The following is a 13,340-nucleotide window of genomic DNA, read 5'->3' as shown; positions in this document are numbered from 1 at the left end:
ATTCATCCTCTCTCCTCATTTCCCTCATTTTGCTCTCATTTCACAAGAAGATCAAACTCTTTCCTCTCTCACTTTCTCTCTCTAGAAATTCGAGATTCAAGGGCTGATCTTGAGTTTTTCCTCCACATTTGGTAAGCATAATCCATTCTCTTTATGATTATCTCATTTATTTCCACTCAAATCATGGATATCTTAGACAAACTCTCTCATAATTGTGTTAGAGCTTCGAATCTTCAAGTGATTCTTCAAGTGTTCTTGGGTTGAACACTTTCCATCTTCAACACGTATCTACTGAAATCACTCAAGGTGAGTTCATACCCCTACATTTTCATGTTTTCTCAAGTTTTCAGGGGGGGAATACAAGTTAAAACACTAAGAACATAACTAGATTTTTCTAACAGCCTTCATCAGAAAAGTTCAACTCCATTCACGGACTGTTTTGGGCATCTTACACATTTTTGTTTTCAAAACTGTACAAGGTGCAAATAGTTCAAGTTTTTAGCTTTAAAATGGCTACTTGCACATCTCCATACGATTTTTCTACAATTTATGGCGATTTTTACAAAACTGCCTATCATTTCAAACAACAATCCGGACCAGTCTGTGATCTTGGACTTTTTCACCCAAGTTAGAGGTCATTATAAATTGAGATAAAATTTATGAGCAAACTAGACACATTTTGTGAACTCTCAGAATTTACGGATCTAGTTTTCGACTTCGTATGATTTTTCTATGATTTTTCCAAATACAGGGCAGAATGGCTAAAGTTAGCCAACAGCATGTAAATATCATAACACTTTGTATTATGTTGAGCAAAGTGTATAATCATAAGTTCTAATATTTGAATGTGTTTCCATGTTAGTTTATCATTATGAACTGAAAATTAAGACATTCATATTAAATATTAAATATTATCCATTCATTTTGGAACACGTATTATTAGACTATAAGAGGTATAGTTTGATAAATTCACAACACTAGTTACATTTCCATAAAAAGGGTTCATACATAGTACATACATTTTTGATAAACTATAATAGGTATAGTTTATGATACGTCACTCTACGCACTCGTACAAGAAGGGTACATTCATACAAGAAATATTTATATTCACAAACATTTAACGTAAACTTGTTATCCTATATTGTGAGTTTCTCTATCTCTCCCCGTACGTCCGAGTGCGGGATATAATTCCTGGTAGTTATAATCAGAATCTCCTTGAGGGAGAACGTGATACTTGTATATAGATCTATATTGGGTTTGACACCCCACACCTTTCTGCTAGCTACAGTTGGACCTGCAGGTCTACGGGTGACAAATGTCATTTCATTTTTCGCGACACTGAGAACGTCGTGGCAGGTTCACATAGTCATAGTATGATTATAACGGCTCACATAGGGAACAATAAACTTGTTATCCTATATTGTGAGTTTCTCTATCTTTTCTTTCTCTCTATCTCTCTATCTCCCCGTACGTCCGAGTGCGGGATATAATTCCTGGTAGTTATAATCAGAATCTCCTTGAGGGAGAACGTGATACTTGTATATAGATCTATATTGGGATTGACACCCCACACCTCGCTGCTAGCTACAGTGGGATCTGCAGGTCTACGGGTGACAAATGTCATTTCATTTTTCGCGACACTGAGAACGTCGTGGCAGGTTCACATAGTCATAGTATGATTATAACGGCTCACATAGGGAACAATCCATAAGTTTACGGGATTTTATTTTTAAAAACCTAAATGAGTTTTATGTTGATTTAAAATCACCTTTTATCTCTATGGGTACAAATACAAAGTACCGGGTCTCTATACAAAAAGGGGTACAGATACAAAGTACCGGGTCTCTATACAAAGTTATTATGATATTAAACTATATTTCCTCTAGAATTGTTAGACTTCAACTATGGTCGCTGAGCGTATATGTTTGAGTCATATAAGAGTTTAGTCTTGATTGGCCTAGAATTGGTGGTGCCCGCCTCATCTCCTGTTCCTCGTTGGGTTGTGGACCTGGGGCAGACCCACTATATTCAACGTTTTATCTAAGTTAAACCTTATATAACTTATATATGTTGGACGATTATAGAGGAACTCTACGGATTACTCTAGGGTTCATTAATGCATCATGCAGGATTATTTCTATTCATACTTAACTAAGAAAATATTGGATTTTCTGGAAATCAAACTAAATCGATTTTACAAGGAAAAACGGTTTCTACTTCAAACAAAACTCTTATGAACTCACCAACCTTTGTGTTGACACTCTTTAAAACTACTTGTATTCTCAGGAAGTCAGTGAAACAGGCAAACTTCATCGCTTTGAGGATGGGACGCTAAACCGTCAACAAATTTATTTTGTCATCATAATGTAATTGCTTTTGAAACATGTAAACATATACTTTGGTGTAACTTTTGCAATTATATTTATGGTGGTTGTTTTTACTTTGAGCACTATTATACACGTTGTTGTGATACTGTACATGAAGTCCTCCACCCCCAGACGTTTCCGCCATCCTTGGTTTGGGGGTGTGACAGAGACCATATTGGATTCAATTATTATTGTGTTTCACTTTGCATGTTTTGACTTCCCGAATAAACTAGGTTATTCTTCCGGAATGACTAAGTTATTCAAACCATCCACAGTCGGTCATATGTTGGAAGTAGATATGAATTAAGACTGTCATGGGTTGGCTTGTAGAGGTCTAAGTTGTTGGACAAAGGGCTACAACACTCATGAGTGCTCATAAGTTCTGAGTATTGGATTCAACCCGCGCTCATTGGAATCACTTCATGGATTTTATCACGAGTGATCATGAGACGATAATATCTTATATTCTTCAAACCTAGAGATATGAGTTGTTACTATGAGTTGATAGTACATTGATTACACGAAAACGCATTGGTAACTCGATGTTATAAAACGTGTCTTTGTGTATGATTCAACAAGTAGTAGAACAAGCCATATGAGTCGAAGTTTATCCATTCCTTTTACCTTCGGGATGAAAGCGATATCTGTGGGCCCCTCGATGATTTGATGATGACAAATGGAAGTGCTCGGCCGGGCCAGGACTGATTTGATTTGTTCAATTAGTCAGTCGTCATAAATCGGAAATCGGGAAACAACAAATGGACAGAGAGAATGATTATAAACCATGTCTCAGTCCATATGATATCTAGAATGGAGGAATATATGATCCCTTATCTAATGGACAAGTCATTGACAAAGGTCAGAGTTCATCTACAAGGTCAGAGTTCGACAGAAGCTTTTGAGAGCTACGATTGCTAGTTGGTTCCTGAAGTCATACGCAATAATAGTTTTAGACTTATCCAAGTGGGAGACTGTTGGATTAGTGTCTAAGTCCATAACTATAATTGGTAAGACTTGACCCGACCCGGCATGGTCCATTTGGGTTGCATGGCATCATGCACTTGGATAGACTATAATGAGAGAAATAAGACACTTACTGTTATTAATATATTATAAGTTCTAGTATATTAATAATAAGAATAATGAGATTATTTAATTAGTATTGATCAAGAATTAATCTAGAATTAATTAAGTGATCAAAAGAAGACTAATTAAATATATGGGTTGATTGTGTAAATCATTCATTCTTATATATGTGGGCTTGTGATCCAAGATTCCTTATGTTGGACTAAGTCCATGGGGTGACCCATGGATACTCCATGGAGGTTAAAACCCATGGAGCATAAGGAATGGGTAAAGTCATGAGTTACATGGTGTAACCCTAATAGCCACCATATAAAAGAAACCCATGGCTCAAGAAATCGTGACTAAGACTAGATTATTCTAGAGAGGGCTAACCGATTTCATGAAGTGTTCTAGTTTCTCTCAAGTTATTCCAAGTGTATTTGGTGTTGTGTGAACCATTTGAGGCATCACCACTTGTGGTGCTAGGCTCACAAGGTTTCAAGGAACACAAGCAACAACAAGGTATGTATTCTATCTTGTTATATTGATATTTTGTATGCTAGATTAGGATAATACCTTGGATGTTCATATTTGCATGTATAATAGAGAAAACATAGATCCAAGGTATTTAGGGTTGCATGTACACTTAGGAGTGTTAGAATGCTCAAAACCCAACAGTGGTATCAGAGCCAGGTTTGTTTTCTTGTTATACCTGCAATAGAAGCTGAAAAAATCGAGTTTTGATGCTGTCAGCCCAGCTGACTCGCCGAGTCCATGAAGGGACTCGACGAGTCCAAGGCAAAATGCATCCAACTCGCCGAGTTGAGTTCATGCACTCGACGAGTTGGACCCCAGACAGCATATCTTCGAGGTTTTTGGCTAGAAATGGACTAGGAACATTACCCTAAGGTGTTTTGAACTTATAAACTTGTTTTTAAATGTGGTAATGTTCATGCTAATCCATTTTCAAGATAATTGTCAATAGATTCATGTTTTGTATTAGTTTAAAGGTTAGACTAATTACATGAAAAAGTTTGAATTGAATTATCTTGTTCTTATGAGTTTCTTAGATTAATAGAAAAGTTGAGTGAAAAAGTTGTTTTCAATCCAAATTAATCTAAGAGTTGAGTATAAAATGTGTTTGTGTAACTTATCCTTAAGTTACATGAAGAGTCACATTAAAGACTCATAAAACTCATAAAGTTGGCAAAGGTTACAAAAACATGAAGAGTCTTGTCCTTATGTTATGGAGGTTCAAGAGTCACTTCATTAAAAAATAAATAAATAAAATATGTAACCTTAATTAATTCCATAAGTTATAAAATAAAGAAAAGATTAATTCTTTATTAAATTAAAGTCTTCCATAATTTGTCCACAAGTTATGGAACTTGAAGAGTTTTTGGATTAAAACTACTTTAAATACATAAGTTATGGAATTAATTAGTTTTGAATAGTTTCAAAACTTGCCCTCAAGTTTTGGAATTTGTAAAGTTTTCTCTTATGAATACTTTAATTCCAAGTTAGCCCTTAGAATTTTAAAAGTTAAAATTCAACCCTTATACTTTATAATATTATAAGTTAATAATATATATATATGTATAAGAGTAAAGTCAGTCTTACCGCTAGTACGCCTCATTCACGAAGCCGGTCTATAAGGTGGGTATAAGGTTGTTGCCTATAAAATGGCAACTTAATGGGTGTTCACTCTCACCCACCGCTCGCTTGACTGGTGGAGGGTCGTTAGCCGAACGGGTTTGACAGGACAATAATTCTCCCTTCATTAAAAGTATTAATGATAAATACTAAGTAACTAAACTCTTAATAATTCCCAATCTTAGTTACTTAGGAAAATGTGAATAAGGTGCTAATCCATGAAATTACACTTTGCACTTTGTTTAAGTCGGTTAGTGGAGCGTGTGTGGTTAACCGGCACACTAACTCGTATTTAACAAGGTAGGCAAAGGGTAACTTAATGTTTATCATAGTATCGATGGAGCGTGTGTGGTTAACCGGCACATCGATTGAGGGATAAACACTTAAGGGTACCTAGTAATTTGCATGGTTACTTCACACGTTGTTTTGTGATCCTCGGCATCCCAGTCACAAAACCTGAAGGGCACACTCGAGATTGAAACATGCCATTGAACAGTTCAATGAATCTCAAAAGATCTAGGAGTTTCAAAACCAATTAAAACCTAATAATACATTTCGTTTATCTTGGTGGAAATTGGTGAATCGTCATTCACCTACCTTCAAATTGTTTTATAGCTTGGATTACGGCATACCTCTTCTAAGTTATAAAATAGTTTGGTGGGTCCTAGCCTTAATATTTTCATATTGGGTGTCATATTAAGGACTCAAAGATCAACTATCTTGAATATCTCCCATAACATGTCTGGTTTAGACATTTATGATCTTCCCAAATCTCTTGAAACAAGCTTTCCTAAATGAAGATGATGTCCCATGGAAATCATACTTCTCTCTCCTCTTCCAATTATTCTCCCTAACCCACAAGTTCTTGAAAAGTTTAAGATCACTCAAGCCCTAATGGAAAGGCAAGGTCTAGGTGTGATCACATCTTGGAGATGTAGTCACATATTGACAAGCCGGGAGAGTTGGGTGTCAAAGTCTTGAGAAAGTTGGTGGTTCAATCACTTTCTAAGTCACATAGTGAGTTCCTTTGGGACACCTATGAAATAGACTATGACAAGACCCTTAATGATCTTATCTATTGTTAAGATCAACTTCCTGAAACTTTATGGACATTGACAATGGTGACACTGGAAATACAGAAAAAAAAGCATTCTCTTCCCAATGGAAAGGGATTGGCCATAGTCAACTCGGTTGAACAAATGGTAAAGAGAAAAGCTAAGTCTGTAATAGTCCTGTGTACCATTATCAAAGGGTCCATATGTTTATATTTTGCCAAAGTAAGGGTCATTAGTTGCGAAGCTGCCTAATTTACCTAAGGATGTTAAAGTCAATAAGATTGACTCTACTTCAGGTAAAAGTCCACAAATCTAACTCTGCTAAGTTTCTATTCTGAGATTTTTGATACATGATGTGACTGGGTCACATGGTAATGTTTTAAGAATCAAAGAAAAGTAAAGGAACTTAAAGTAAGAATATGCTGAATCTGATCGCATAGATGGATTTCTATTGCACAGTTTGAAAATCGGATTCTTGAGCTAATTCTTAGGAGTTATGAGATATTGCTAAGGAATAGACAACAACAAGTTTTCGTATGGATTGTAAGGATAAGTTTTTCCGCATAGTTTTAAAATAAAAAGAAAATTTTGATTTTATTTATTTTAAAATATCCTTACAATGGCATTTGAGGAAAAATTGTTGCTTATACGATTCCATTAATAGCAAGAGTGGAAATATGAAATTGATTCTTTCATTTGTGGTAATGTCTAAATTTACCAAACAAGGAAAGATTCTCATCATCCAAAGTCTCAATTGGACCGGGATTTGGAATCATGCAAATTCTATAGCATGATGAATGAGAACTTTCAAGTATTGGAAAATTAAGACTAATTACTTGTTCACATGGATGTGTGAGTCAAGTAATGGACTAAGGGATCAAGTACATAGTCATGTGCACTGATTAAGTCCACCACAAAAGATTAATAAGACTATTCGTCATAGTTTACTAAAGCTCAGTAAATATGATTATACTTACAAGCTTAAGTGTAACTCTGAGACATTGGAAAAAGGTTCCAATGTATGACAGAGCGAATAAGAAGAATCAACTGAGGCAGAAGGATAAAAGATTCTCAAATCTGAAAAGATGGGAGAGTACTTTAGTATCAGTTTTGTGATCATCTTAATGATTAAGAAACCATATCAAAATTAGTTCTCTAAGGAAGTCTTAGTGCATTCTTATGACTAAGAAGAAGGGATCTTGAATTGTTGAAATGGTTAAATCAAGAAGATGAGTCATACTTCGTTCCAATACAAGTCTTAGAGTCATACTCCAAGATTGTAATTTGAGTGACATGTCTTAAAGAAGGTTTAAAACACTTGACAAATGTAAGAGTAAAAGTTTTCTACTTTTGTACATTTGAAATTGGTAAGTTGTGATGTTTTGGATAAAACAAAGACCAACTTAGGCCAATTGTGTGAAGTGTTTGTCTTGATTAGAATCCACACTATCTCTTGGATGTTTGACAAGGGAGTCTTATAGGTCAAGAGGACAGTGGGAGTCTTAAAGGTCTTGAAAGTCTCAAGAACTAATCAAGAATAAAACCTAAAAGTTCTTCACTAGCACACGACTTAAGGTTTATAACCTATCGTGTTGACATATTCTGTGCCCATTCCAGTTAGAGTTGGCTTTGCATATGAGTTCTTAGAGTTCTCAATGTGTTGCACAACAACTTGGAAGCAATGGTAGGCCCTTGAGCTACCAGGTGGCAAGAAATTGAGATTGAGTTCACTCCATATGAGTTTGGATTTGTCATTATCCTTGTCTTGTGACTATGGTTTTGACAATTCACATGGATAAGAACTCATACACCATTAAATCTAAGTGTCATAGAGTTTCTCTCCGATTCATGAAAATGATGGTGAGGAAACACTTCCACTAAGTAGATTTTAGCTAGATAGCAATTGTAATATTTGCATTCTCAAAGTCGTTAGTGGAGCGTGTGTGGTTTACCGGCACACTAACTTGGACTTGTGAGAAATGGCAAAGGTCAAAGCGATCAAGACTATGATTACGGCATCCCTTTTCATAGTTCTTAAATTTGTTTTGACATACCCATGAGCTATCTAAGGGAAGGTGTATGTTTTTGATAAAGTCTTATCAAAACAATCTAGTATCAGAAATCTGAACTTTGGTAAAAAAGTCAATAAAGTATTGATTTCTAGAAGTCCAGTGATTTCTGAGTACATGTCAAAGCTAGTGGGAGCATAAGTGTTATGCTAATAATCATCATGTTAGTGGGAGCATGATAATTATGATAAGTATTGCAAGTTAGCAATGTTAATTATAGAAAAACAAAAGGTTTCGATTGGGAAAAAGTTGTTTTGCTATAATTAAGGGAGAGGAAATTATACTTCATCTCAAATCTATAAGCTTAGATCGTGAGGTTTTAATCATTTAGTCAAGGATATATATGAATTTCATGTTGGAATGGCTCAACATAAGGAAATTCTGTATATGGGTCCATTATTTGCGTTCTTAAATTCGATTATGATTACGGCATCCCTTTTCATAATCTGAATTATGAGAACTTGGAAAATTGAAATGGAAATGTTATAGCAAAAGACTAGTTTAGTCTTTATGTGAGACATCATGAATCGTGTCCCATATGCTTCGGATATAGGACCGACTACATGTGCTATATTCATCCTTTCTAAAATTTTCCAAATGCCTGGGGCGTTAAGAATGGAAAAGGTTTAGAACTGGATATGACTAAAAGGATTAAACAATTGTCGAGGACAATCTAAGGTTTACCAAAGATTGGTTGCTCAAGGACAATTGGAAGTATAGTGATAATTCTGGAAGGACCATATTGACATAATCTGTAAGGAGGCAACTCTTGTTCAGAAGTGATAGTCAAAATGGAACCTGGAAATGTTTCAAAGTTAGAATTTTCAATCTGTGTAAGATTAAGGAAACTTAATGCAAGAAGGATGTTTCTAAGGAGCTGATCTCCTTTGGAATGCTCTGTAATGTTTGTTGTCAAGTCTTTATGACTTTGTGCATAATCATTACAAGAGGATCAATGCATATAAGTTTAGAATCTAACAGATTTCAGTAAATAACATGAATTTGGAATTCTTGCATTTGCAGTAAGGATTTGGGAGTGTGAAAAGAGAATCATTGAAGTTATGTTCATTTGATCTAGTTCACAAAATAAAGATCATAGACAAACATAGTATGCATACTTGGTGTATGGCATGACTATTGTTTAGAAAACATAGTGTGCATGCTTGGAGCATGGGACAACTATTGTTTCAAATTCAAGAATAATGTTGATAGCTGAAACAATATACAATGAATAATGTGTAATAATATGGTGATAAATAAAAGGAGTTTTATTTATATTCATAAGTTCTGAGACCATATTGGATTCAATTATTATTGTGTTTCACTTTGCATGTTTTGACTTCCCGAATAAACTAGGTTATTCTTCCGGAATGACTAAGTTATTCAAACCATCCACAGTCGGTCATATGTTGGAAGTAGATATGAATTAAGACTGTCATGGGTTGGCTTGTAGAGGTCTAAGTTGTTGGACAAAGGGCTACAACACTCATGAGTGCTCATAAGTTCTGAGTATTGGATTCAACCCGCGCTCATTGGAATCACTTCATGGATTTTATCACGAGTGATCATGAGACGATAATATCTTATATTCTTCAAACCTAGAGATATGAGTTGTTACTATGAGTTGATAGTACATTGATTACACGAAAACGCATTGGTAACTCGATGTTATAAAACGTGTCTTTGTGTATGATTCAACAAGTAGTAGAACAAGCCATATGAGTCGAAGTTTATCCATTCCTTTTACCTTCGGGATGAAAGCGATATCTGTGGGCCCCTCGATGATTTGATGATGACAAATGGAAGTGCTCGGCCGGGCCAGGACTGATTTGATTTGTTCAATTAGTCAGTCGTCATAAATCGGAAATCGGGAAACAACAAATGGACAGAGAGAATGATTATAAACCATGTCTCAGTCCATATGATATCTAGAATGGAGGAATATATGATCCCTTATCTAATGGACAAGTCATTGACAAAGGTCAGAGTTCATCTACAAGGTTAGAGTTCGACAGAAGCTTTTGAGAGCTACGATTGCTAGTTGGTTCCTGAAGTCATACGCAATAATAGTTTTAGACTTATCCAAGTGGGAGACTGTTGGATTAGTGTCTAAGTCCATAACTATAATTGGTAAGACTTGACCCGACCCGGCATGGTCCATTTGGGTTGCATGGCATCATGCACTTGGATAGACTATAATGAGAGAAATAAGACACTTACGGTTATTAATATATTATAAGTTCTAGTATATTAATAATAAGAATAATGAGATTATTTAATTAGTATTGATCAAGAATTAATCTAGAATTAATTAAGTGATCAAAAGAAGACTAATTAAATATATGGGTTGATTGTGTAAATCATTCATTCTTATATATGTGGGCTTGTGATCCAAGATTCCTTATGTTGGACTAAGTCCATGGGGTGACCCATGGATACTCCATGGAGGTTAAAACCCATGGAGCATAAGGAATGGGTAAAGTCATGAGGTACATGGTGTAACCCTAATAGCCACCATATAAAAGAAACCCATGGCTCAAGAAATCGTGACTAAGACTAGATTATTCTAGAGAGGGCTAACCGATTTCATGAAGTGTTCTAGTTTCTCTCAAGTTATTCCAAGTGTATTTGGTGTTGTGTGAACCATTTGAGGCATCACCACTTGTGGTGCTAGGCTCACAAGGTTTCAAGGAACACAAGCAACAACAAGGTATGTATTCTATCTTGTTATATTGATATTTTGTATGCTAGATTAGGATAATACCTTGGATGTTCATATTTGCATGTATAATAGAGAAAACATAGATCCAAGGTATTTAGGGTTGCATGTACACTTAGGAGTGTTAGAATGCTCATAACCCAACAGGAGCATCATATGGGTTTTAGCCCAACTAGATAATCCTTATAGCATTAGCCTACTATATAAGTATGGATGATTTGCACAATCAACCCATATATTTAATTAGTCTTCTTTTGATCACTTAATTAATCCTAGATTAATTCTTGATCAATACTAATTAAATAATCTTATTATTATTATTATTATTATTATTATTATTATTATTATTATTATTATTATACTAGAACTTATAATATATTAATAACCATAAGTGTCTTATTTCTCTCATTATAGTCTATCGAAGTGCATGATGCCATGCAACCGAAATGGACCATGCCGGGTCAGGTCAAGTTTTACCAATTATAGTTATGGACTTAGACATTAATCCAACACCTATGTAATATGGAATGATATGCAAATGTATCTAATTAGACTTTAAATCACTAATTAGATATGATTATACACTCCAAGATGCGAAAACATTTCAAATCAAGTGTTTGGAGTGACCCGGGTGATATCTAGGGACGTATAAGGCTCAGATATGGAGTTTACTCCTCAAGAGTAAACTCATAAGAGGGTTTACGGTTCTAATGACTCATTCGCTATGAGTTTACGGCCATAAACTCATGGGTGGTGTGTTCTTGGATGCCACAAAGTCTTACAATGCACACGGGAAGGTTCTAGGGTCGATTTCATGGCTTAGGAAGTGATCCAGACTTGAAATGGTCTTGGAAATGAGTTTAAGGTCTAAGGAGATGTTCTTAGGGAGTTTACTACCTTAAACTCATGAGTTTACAACCGTAAAGTAATGTTTGTCCATGAATTAAGGGCTTTGATGGTTGTAATTCAATCACATGTGATTGTAGGTCCAAAACCAAGCATTTCAAGGGAGTAAAGGCACCTTAACACCCTTTGTTGGGGGTTTCTGGTCTAAGGAGTCGGGTTTGCAGTCCAAGAATGTTCTTGGGCCGTAAACTCAAGTTTGATGCATTTGAGGATGTTTTGGTGCATCACATGAATGTTTATGAGGTTCTACACTCCCATGGAAGCATTTTGAAGGTGTTTAAGAGATTTTGACTCATTAACATGAGTTTATGGTCCATGAATGAGGGTTTAGGGTCCAAGAACATGCTTGGGCCGTAAACTCATGTCCATACATCATATGTTATGATTTTTGGGTCCTAAGCTCATGCATGCAAGTTTCTAGGCCGAATCTAAGCCCTAGACGTGTCTTGGAGGGGTTTTGAGGCTTCAAAACCCTCATATGAGGTGTTCACAGCCTAAGGAGGTTCCTAGACCATAAACACTTGTTTATGGTCTCATTCCTCATAAAAATTCCGAATTTGAAGGTCTAAGATGCTAATTCATGAGTTAGGGAAGTTACCTTAGTGAAAAGGGATGTCGTAATCATAATCGAATTTAAGAACGCAAATAATGGACCCATATACAAAATTTCCATATGCTAAGCCATTCCAACATGAAATACATATATATTTCCTTGACTTCACGATCTAAGCTTGTAGATTTGAGATGAAGTATAATTTCCTCTCCCTTAATTATAGCAAAAACAACTTTTCCCAATTGAAACCTATTGTTTTCTATAATTAACATTGCTAAATTACAGCCTTTATCATAATTATCATGCTCCCACTAACATGATGATTATTAGCATAACACTGATGCTCCCAGTAGCTCTGACATGTACTCAGAAATCAGCTGACTTTCTTACCAAAGTTCAGATTTCTAATACTAGATTGTTTTGATAAAACTTAATCATACACCTTCCCTTAGATAGCACACTTGTGTGTTTACACAATTATGAAGAGGGATGTTGTAATCATAATGGTTAGACCTTCTTGCCACTTCTCACAAGTCCAACTTAGTGTGTCGGTAAACCACACACGCTCCACTAACGACTTTGAGAATGCAAATATCACAATTTCTATCTAGCTAAAATCTACTTAGTGAAAGTGTTTCCTCACCATCATTTTCATGAATCGGAGAGAAACCTTATGACGCTTAGATTTAATGGTGTATGTGTTTTTATCCATGTGAATTATCAAAACCGTAGTCATAAGACAAGGATAATGACAAATCCAAACTCATATGGACTGAACTCAATCTTAATTTCTTGCCCCCTGGCAGCTCAAGGGCCTTCCATTGCTTCAAAGTTGTTGTGCAGGCAATTGAGAACTCTAAGAACTCATATGCAAAGCCAACTATAATTGGAATGGGCACAGAATATGTCAACACGATAGGTTATAAACCTTCAGTCGTGCGCTAGTGAAGA

The 13,340-nt window shown here is 35.6% G+C and overlaps 1 long non-coding RNA gene across 1 annotated transcript; it reads left to right on the top strand.

Moving 5' to 3' along the window:
• LOC145004034 (uncharacterized) lies at positions 1-2,424 on the top strand. The gene is made up of 3 exons (XR_013662242.1): positions 1-131; positions 222-306; positions 2,290-2,424. It is a non-coding gene; the product is annotated as an uncharacterized LOC145004034 (long non-coding RNA).
• Positions 2,425-13,340: the final 10,916 nt, after the last annotated feature.

The sequence above is a fragment of the Lactuca saligna genome, chromosome 7 (assembly GCF_052625555.1).
Source record: "Lactuca saligna cultivar CGN05327 chromosome 7, ASM5262555v1, whole genome shotgun sequence".
Taxonomy (NCBI): domain Eukaryota; kingdom Viridiplantae; phylum Streptophyta; class Magnoliopsida; order Asterales; family Asteraceae; genus Lactuca; species Lactuca saligna.
Note: the sequence above shows the minus strand (reverse complement) of the source record. Positions and strands in the feature narration are given on the sequence as shown.